The sequence below is a fragment of the Bos grunniens genome, chromosome 12 (assembly GCF_055505025.1).
Source record: "Bos grunniens cultivar Pamir isolate PY7600 chromosome 12, Bosgru_T2T1.0, whole genome shotgun sequence".
Taxonomy (NCBI): domain Eukaryota; kingdom Metazoa; phylum Chordata; class Mammalia; order Artiodactyla; family Bovidae; genus Bos; species Bos grunniens.
This window is the reverse complement of record NC_141176.1, coordinates 5,577,448-5,586,899: the sequence shown is the minus strand read 5'-3', so window position 1 is coordinate 5,586,899 and position 9,452 is coordinate 5,577,448. Positions and strand designations below refer to the sequence as shown.

The 9,452-nt window shown below is 44.0% G+C and overlaps 1 long non-coding RNA gene across 1 annotated transcript; it reads right to left on the bottom strand.

Moving 5' to 3' along the window:
* Nucleotides 1–5,057: 5,057 nt before the first annotated feature.
* Nucleotides 5,058–7,359, bottom strand: LOC147361339 (uncharacterized). Its single transcript, XR_015137578.1, has 2 exons — nucleotides 6,895–7,359; nucleotides 5,058–6,183 (listed from the first exon to the last, which is right to left on the bottom strand). It is a non-coding gene; the product is annotated as an uncharacterized LOC147361339 (long non-coding RNA).
* Between the last annotated feature and the right edge of the window lie 2,093 nt (nucleotides 7,360–9,452).

Here is a 9,452-nt window from a genome sequence, read left to right as displayed (position 1 = left end):
AATTTCCTTGGTTCTGTCTCATCACAACAAAAATTTGAAGTGGCAGAACAGTGTTACAACCCTCAGATGGACCAGTGTTATAGCCCTTGAATAGACCGCTTTTACAGCTTCATGGTTGGCTGTAGTTTTATATATTCTTGTTGAACTGGCACTACATTTTGTAGTTTGTTGACCTGGGCAGAGACAAAATGGATTAGACAATCAATAAAACATGGAACAATCATAAGCAGCATCAATATTGTGATAACAAGGACTAGTACGGGCATTAGACAACTCCAAATTCCCATCACCAGGAATATTCCCCAAATAGAGATTTTCACCACCCCAAGAACTCTCCAGCTCATTCTTTGAGATCCTGTAGGGTCTGAATGTTTTTCTTGAGGACTGTGAGACTTTCTTTAACTTAGCTGGAGGTATTTACCCAGAAACAACATGTCTCATTCAAGATGACTCAAGTCTCTCCTTGTTCAGGGATCAGGAGATTTATCTCCTGTCTGTTTTGGAGTACAACCCCTGCCAAGCTGCGTTGGCTCTTGAGAGCTGTCCTGAGAAATCTTATCCCCAGAAACTAGATTTTGGGTGTGTTCATTAGAATGGCACTCATTTGCAGTTCTGAATACGTATCTGAGATCTCCCAGGGGCTCACAGGTGTATTGAGTGTCCTCTTCTGTTTTCTTCCATGGCTTGACTCATGGTAGTGAATCCGGGAGTCATGTCCTGGTACCTTAACTGCTCTGGGGGTAGAAAGTATTACAGGGTAGGGGCCCTTCCATGTGGGCTGGAGTTGAGACTTTGGGGACCCACCTTTCCAGACTTTAATTAGGACTTGAGTCCTTGGAGCATATAGTGAAGAGACTTTAGAATCTTTTGGGTCCTGGTTGACACACAACAAGCATATATCCTGTTGGAATTGACCGGTGGCCATGGTATAAGACCAGAGAGTCTGAGCCTCTGGATCAAGGAAGAGGTCATTGACATACACAAAAGGTCTCCCATATAGCATCTCATAAGGACTAAGACCAACCTGTGCCTTAGGGGCAATATGGGTGCAGAGCAGAGCTATTGGTAAACCCTCCTTCCATCCCAGGGAAGTCTCCTAAGTTATCTTTTTTATCACTGATTTTAAGAATTGATTGACTCTTTCTCCATTTCCTGAAGACTGAGGCCTCCAGGTGCAATGGAGATAATAAATAATGACCAATGCATTTGTAGCAAGCCATTTTAGAAGACCTGTCATGGTTTGGACACTCTTTGGCCCAATGCCCTGCCTGTCTACAGATTAGGCATTTGCTTCATGCCTTGTCTTTCAAGGACTCAGGGTTTGCCATAGGGTTTCCTTGGAGGGTGGCCAGCAACTGGGCATGCCTTGTCTCTTCCTTTTCTCTCTTTCCTGGGCCTTGGTTTCCTTCTCTTGTTCTCTGTTATAAAAGATATTGGTGGTTGCCTGGACCATCTCATCCAAAGAGGCTGCAGGGTCCTGCTGTTGTAGCTGTTGTAACTATCCTGATGTCTGATGCACACTGGGGAAAGATTTTTTCCTTTAAAATCACCTGTCCCTCGTAAGAGTCTTAGTCTAGATTGGTAAACTTTTGGAGGGCCTTTTTTAGCCTTTCCCGAAAGGCAGTGGTATTCTTGTTGGGCTTCTGAGTTATTACTGAGACCCGGGCATAGCTGATTACATTTTGCTGGGCTGCTTTCAGTCCTGCCCTTAAACAGATTAGAAAATGATCCCTTTCTCAGATGTGCTCAGGGTCATTATAATTCCAATTAGGATCTGAAGAGGGGACTGCAGTTTCCCCTACGGGGTATTTATTGTTTGACATGTGAAGCCTTATAGCATACCTTCAGGCTTGATTTAAGACCCTAGTATGCTCAGGGTCAGATAAAGTTTGACTAAATATGACCATGATATCCTTCCACGTCAAGTCAAATGGCAAGGTAATGTGTTGGAATGTATCTATATATTTGCCTAGGTCATTTGTATAGCTTCCCAGGTCTTGTTTGATCTGTCTTGGTTCTAAGAGGGAGAAGGGCTTATGGACCTGGGTTGGTCCGGATTCTTCTCTAGTTTCAACTAAGGGACATACTCGAGCTGGCTTTTGTGGAGGGGATGCTCCCAGATATGGGGGCACATTTCAATACAAGGAAGGAGCACCAGGCAACTCGGGAGCTGTGGAAGTTGAACCTTCATAGCGGGGTTCCTTCTCTTGGTTGTCTGGGCCAAACACCATTTGCCTAATAGGCTCACTTTTAGGGCATACAACAATTCCCATACTTAAGACAGAGTTCCTTCATATCTTTTAGTTGGAAGAAAATTTGGATATAGGGGATCTCTATCCATTTCCCTTGTCTTTTGCAGAAAAAATCTAGCTGCAGGATGGTATTGTAATTTAAAATCCTATCCTTGGGCCAGTGCTCCTTGTCCTCCAGAGGATAGCATGGCCATGCAGTGGCACAAAAGAATTTTAAGTGACTTCTTAGAGTTAGAGGATCAAACAGCTTCCAGTTATCAAGGATGCATCTAAAGGGTGTCTGTTGGGAAGTGGATTAGTTATTTCCCATCTGAAAGACAGTGATGACAGGGAGGAAAAGAGAAAAGAAAAAAGTAATAAGCCTCCTTCAATTTCCTTGGGTGGACTTCCTTAGGGGTGAGTCTTTTTGAGACTTATCCTACCCAGCACTGTTGAAACCTGAGACCCAGGCATCCCCGGGTCAGGGTGCAGATCCCCAGGCAGGCTGAGGCATGACAGCCTCCTGGAGATGGAAAGGTCAAGGCATGTTGGCCTCCAGAGAATTGGGTCCCTGGGTGGGCCGAAGCGTGTCGACCTCCTGGGACCTCTGGACTGGTGGATCCCTGAGCAGGTTGAGGAGTGACAACCTTTTGACGGCCAGATCCCTAGGCAAGTCGAGGCAGGTCAACCTCCTGGGATCCCTGGACTAGAGTTGGGCGTCCCCAAGGTCTCCAGTGTGGCCAGTGTTGGGTAGGATTAAGGGGTTGCAATTTTAACTCATTGCCAGTTTGTTCACCACAAATGGGAATAGACAACATGATGTAAAGCAGTCCAAGCCTGTGCCCTGAGACTGGGAACCTGGTGAAAGAGATATAAGCCTTATCCTCTTACTGCTCTAAGGGAAGGTAGTCACTGATTTCCTCCCCTAGTCCTCCATAAGAGCAGCTTAGGGTATTTCCAATGGTAAACACTTCATTAGCACGATCCCTGAGTCAGGAAGATCCCCTGGAGAAGGAAATGGCAACCCACTCCAGTATTGTTGCCTGGAGAATCCCATGAATAGAGAAGCCTGGTGGGTTACAGTCCACGGGGTTGCAAAGAGTCAGACATGACTGAGTGACTTAACTTTCACTTTCTTTCACTTTAGGTAATAACAGAAGTAATGACAAAGGAGTGGGTTATTTGGCCCTGTTAGGGGCATTAAGAATATTTTAATAATAAGCAGGGTGGAGCAATGTTGCCTACAAGGGGGCAGGGTCCTGGTTGTAGGAGTTAGTAAGTGGCTTAAGAACAAATTGATAAGAGGCAAAAGACCAGATATTCCATAAAAGTGGAGTGGAGATTTGATCCTGGGGTATGTTTGTAACTTTAGGAGAAGGGTGGTAAGGCTTTGGCCCAAATGGCCTGCAGGTCTAACTCCCAAAGTGGCAAACATTATCCCTGGAAGCCCAATTGCCTTTGAAGGGATGCCAACAGATGGACTTCTAGCAGGCACTGTGTGCCTGTCTCCTGCCCTAGCAAGTTCACTGAGAGATGCTGATGTTGCACATGTTGCAGAAAACATGGAGGATGAAGGCCTGAATATCTAGAGGGATTGGATATCATACAGTATTTCCCTCCCAAGGGCCAACTATTTTCTGGTTATCCCTCCAGAAGATTGTAGAGGCAACATTGTGGGCCCGGATGGGGCTCAGGAAAAGAACATGAAACAGGAGGGAAGGGGGCAGGGCACAACTTTTGAAAGAATGACATAGAGCAAGGGCATAACTTAAACTGATTAAAATCAAATGGGTCCAAGATAACAAGTCAAATTCAACTAAACCTTGGTCCCCAAACTGCAAGCTAATGACACATCCAGGTGGCAGGACAGTTCCAAGGCTCAAAGATGGAGTAGTGGGTGGTTCCCCAATGGTTGGAATAATCCTCCCACTCATTAGCATATGAATTCACCTAGCTGGAAAAAACTAGCCACACCACATTCTTTGGCCAAAGCACTTGCCCTCTGCAATGGAATACGCCCTGCAGAGTGTGCTTCTCTCTATATCAGAACAAATCCACCTCTTACTTATCACTGTGTCTCTAACTGAATTTCTGCAATGAGACATCAGAGCCTGAGCTTCATTAGGCCCTGAAGCCAGGCACCTTGGGTTTGGCCAGTCTCAAGTCCTGGGAGAGAGGACAGAAGGAAAAAGTAGTGGGGAAAACGTGCCAAGGAATCCCCTTCATAAACTGCTGGAAAATGTGCTAAATACCTGACATGTGCTCACAGTTTTCATTGACCTGATCCCTGGCAGAAAGAAGATTAAGGACAGAAGAACCCCCACTGGCTTAGGTAATAGCTACTAGGGCCCAGCAGATAGTGGAGCCTTTGGGACAAACTGAGGAGTAGGCCCTGCCAGAGTCCTGCAATTGCACCCACGGCTGCTCGCCTGTTCGCGGGAGGTTCAAGGAAACAAGAAAAGAGAGATTGTAAAGGAATTAAGATTTTGTTAGGCATGTGTCCTTCCATCTATAGGAGCGAGGACATCCTACCTTAACTGGAGGTCTTCTAGAATCTGAGACTGAGCCGCATGAGCTTTCTGCTGAGTTTGTGTTTTGCTGTCCCGGTTTCCAGCACACGGGGCTTCTTGTCACTTCCCCTGTGCTGGGTTTTCTTCGTGTTCAGCTTCCACCGCGGAAGGTTTGCCTAGTTGGGCTCCTACTGTGCTTGGCCTTCTCCTTGCAGAGGCCACGCCGAGGTTGTTTCAGCCAGGTTAAATATGAGCGTATAATTTCCTCAGTTCTGTCTCGTTACAACAAAAATTTGAAGAGACAGATGGACCAGTGTTACAGCTCCATGTTACAGCTTAGTTTTATTTAGAAAGTAAAGGAAAATACATCCTTCAGGTCTGAGGACCTGTTGACCCAAAAGATGTGAAGAGAAGAGAGTCGCCTACCCAATTTTTGCTCCTCTTTTTATATGATTTTTCTCCTCCCCCTGGTCCTGCCCTATGTAAATTGGGCTAGCCAGGAGTGCTGTTTGTTTTACCTGAGATCCTCTCTCCAGTCCTTGGACCTTTCTTTGTTCTATTTTTCGGGCTTTTCCCTTCCTTGTCTTTTAGCCACTGCCATTTCTGAACACCTTTTTCCTATTTTAACTACCTAACATACTCATAAAGGAACTTCAACAGAGGAGAATTCAGCATAGAATTGGGGCAAATGTCAAGAGTCCAAGCTTTAGCTAATTGAAATCCTATCCATGGATTCACATCCATGGATACAACCAACTGAGAATGGAAAACATTACCAAAAAAATGCCAAAAAAATTGCACACTGAAAAACTTGAATTTACTGCATGCCAGGAACTATTTATATGACATTTATATTGTGTTTACAACTATCTACATAGCATTTACATTGTACTAAGTATTATAATTTCTCACTTCCACTGTATAATCATAAGGGATTTGATTTAGGTCATACCCGAATGGTCTAGTTGTTTTCTCTACTTTCCTCAATTTAAGTCTGAATTTGGCAATAAAGAGTTCATGATGTGACCCACAGTCAGCTCCCAGTCTTGTTTTTTCTGACTGTATAGAGCTTCTCCATCTTTGGCTGCAAAGAATATAATCAATCTGATTTCAGTGTTGACCATCTGGTGATGTCCATGTGTAGAGTCTTCTTGTGTGTTGTTGGACGAGGGTATTTGCTATGACCAGTGCATTCTCCTGGTAAAACTCTATTAGCCTTTGCCCTGCTTCATTCCATATTCCAAGGCCAGATTTGCCTGTTACTCCAGGCATTTCTTGATTTCCTACTTTTGCATTCCAGTCCCCTTAATGAAAAGGACATTTTTTGGGGGTGTTAGTTCTAAAAGGTCTTGTAGGTCTTCATAGAACCATTCAAATTCAGCTTCTTCAGCATTACTGGTTGGGGCATAGGCTTGAATTATTGTGATATTGAATGGTTTGCCCTGGAAAAGAACAGAGATCATTCTGTCATTTTTGAGATTGCATCCAGTACTGCATTTTGGACTCTTTTATTGACCATGATGGCTACTTCATTTCTTTTAAGGGATTCCTGCCAACAGTAGTAGATATACTGGTCATCTGAGTTAAATTCACCCATTCCAGTCCATTTGAGTTCGCTGATTCCTAGAATGTCGACATTCACTCTTGCCATCTCCTGTTGACCACGTCCAATTTGCCTTGATTCATGGACCTAACATTTCAGGTTCCTATGCAATATTGCTCTTTACAGCATCAGACCTTGCTTCTATCACCAGTCACATCCACAACTGGGTATTGTTTCTGCTTTGGCTCCATCATTCTTTCTGGAGTTATTTCTCCACTGATCTCCAGTACCATATTGGGCACCTACTGAGATGGGGAGTTCCTCTTTCAGTATCCTATCATTTTGCTTTTTCATACTGTTCATGGGGTTCTTGAGGCAAGAATACTGAAACAGTTTGCCATTCCCTTCTCCAGTGGACCACATTCTGTCAGACCTCTCCACCATGACCCTCCCATATTGGGTGGCCCCACATAGTGTGGCTTAGTTTCATTGAGTTAGACAAGACTGTGGTCCGTGTGATTAGATTGACTAGTTTTCTGTGATTATGATTTGTGTGTCTGCCCTCTGATGCCTCTCATAACACCTGCCTTCTTACTTGAGTTTCTCTTACCTTGGACGAGGGGTATCTCCTCACGGCCACCCCTCCTGACCTTGAATGTGGAGTAGCTCCTCTCAGCCCTCCTGGGCCTGTGCAGCTGCCGCTCTTTGGACGTGGGGTAGGTCCTCTTGGCCACCACCCCTGACTTTGGGTGAGGGGTAGCTCCTCTCAGCCACGCTTCTGCGTGGTACATCACAGCTGGAGTGTTTCTGGAAGTGAGGAAGAGATTTAAGGGACTAGATTTGATAGATAGAGTGCCTGATGAACTATGGACAGAGATTCGTGACATTGTACAAGAGAAAGGGATCAAGACCATCCCCATGGAAAAGAAATGCAAAAAAGCAAAATGGCTGTCTGAGGAGGCCTTACAAATAGCTGTGAAAAGAAGAGAAGTGAAAAGCAAAGGAGAAAAGGAAAGATGGAAGCATCTGACTGCAGAGTTCCAAAGAATAGCAAGAAGAGATAAGAAAGCCTTCCTCAGTGATCAATGCAAAGAAATAGAGGAAAACAGCAGAATGGAAAAGACTAGAGGTCTCTTCAAGAAAATAGAGATATCAAGGGAAAATTTCATGCAAAGATGGGCTCGATAAAGGACAGAAATGGTATGGACCTAATAGAAGCAGAAGGTATTAAGAAGAGGTGGCAAGAATACATAGGAGAACTGTACAAAAAAGAGCTTCATGACCCAGAAAATCCCGATGGTGTGATCACTTACCTAGAGCCAGACATCCTGGAATGTGAAGTCAAGTGGGCCTTAGAAAGCATCACTACAAACAAAGCTAGTGGAGGTGATGGAATTCCAGTTGAGCTATTTCAAATCCTGAAAGATGATGCTGTGAAAGTGCTACACTCAATATGCCAGCAAATTTGGAAAACTCAGCAGTGGCCGCAGGACTGGAAAAGGTCAGTTTTCATTCCAATCCCAAAGAAAAGCAATGCCAAAGAATGCTCAAACTACTGCACAATGGAACTCACCTCACACACTAGTAAAGTCATGCTCAAAATTCTTCAAGCCAGGCTTCTGCAGTACATGAACCATGAACTTCCAGATGTTTAAGCTGGTTTTAGAAAAGGCAGAGGAACCAGAGATCAAATTGCCAACATCTGCTGGATCATCAAAAAAGCAAGAGAGTTCCAGAAAAACATCTATTTCTGCTTTATTGACTATGCCAATGCCTTTGACTGTGTGGATCACAATAAACTGTGGAAAATTCTGAACGAGATGGGAATACCAGACTACCTGACCTGCCTCTTGAGAAACCTATATGCAGGTCAGGAAGCAACAGTTAGAACAGGACATGGAACAACAGACTGGTTCCAAATAGGAAAAGGAATATGTCAAGGCTGTATATTGTCACCCTGCTTATTTAACTTACATGCAGACTACATCATGAGAAACGCTGGGCTGGAAGAAGCAGAAGCTGGAATTAAGATTGCCAGGTGAAACGTCAATAACCGCAGATATGCAGATGATACCACCCTTATGGCAAAAAGTGAAGAGGAACTAAAAAGCCTGTTGATGAAAGTGAAAGAGAGAGTGAAAAAGTTGACTGAAATTTCAACATTCAGAAAACTAACATCATGGCATCTGGTCCCACCACTTCATGGGAAATAGATGGGGAAACAGTGGAAACAGTGTCAGACTTTATTTTCTGGGGCTCCAAAACCACTGTAGATGGTGATTGCAGCCATGAAATTAAAAGACACTTACTCCTTGGAAGGAAAGCTATGACCAACTAGATACCATGTTAAAAAGCAGAGACATTACTTCGCCAACAAAGGTCCGTCTAGTCAAGGCTATGGTTTTTCCAGTGGTCACGGACGGATATGAGAGTTGGACTGTGAAGCAAGCTGAGCACTGAAGAATTGATGGTTTTGAACTGTGGTGTTGGAGAAGACTCTTGAGAGTCCCTTGGACTGCAAGGAGATCCAACCATTCCATCCTAAAGATCAGTCCTGTGTGGTCATTGGAAGGACTGATGCTAAAGCTGAAACTCCAATACTTTGGCCACCTCACACAAAGAGTTGACTCATTGGAGACGACCCTGATGCTGGGAGGGATTGGGGGCAGGAGGAGAAGGGGACAGCAGAGGATGAGATGGCTGGTAGGCATCACTGATTCAACGGACATGAGTTTGAGTAAACTCTGGTAGTTGGTGATGGACAGGGAGGCCTGGCATGCTGCGATTCATGGGGTCGCAGAGTTCGATACGACTGAGTAACTGAACTGAACTGAAGTATTATAATTAATCTAGAAATGATTTAAGGAATAATAAAGTATGTAAATTGGTCATATGCAAACAGTACTCCACTTTATATAAGGGACTTGATAATCCACTGATTTTGGTATTTATGGAGGTCCTGGCATCTATCCCCATTCCATACCAAGGGACAATTTTACAAGAAAATCAATACTTTTCCCAGTCTTAATTTTAAAAACATCATTCAAAAGATGAAATGAACTACTATGAAAGGAATTGGGAACTAATTCAATTTAGGTTTTGCACTGAAAGAAAACAGTGACATAATGAAAAGACAACCTACTGACTAGGAGAAAATATTCTGAAATG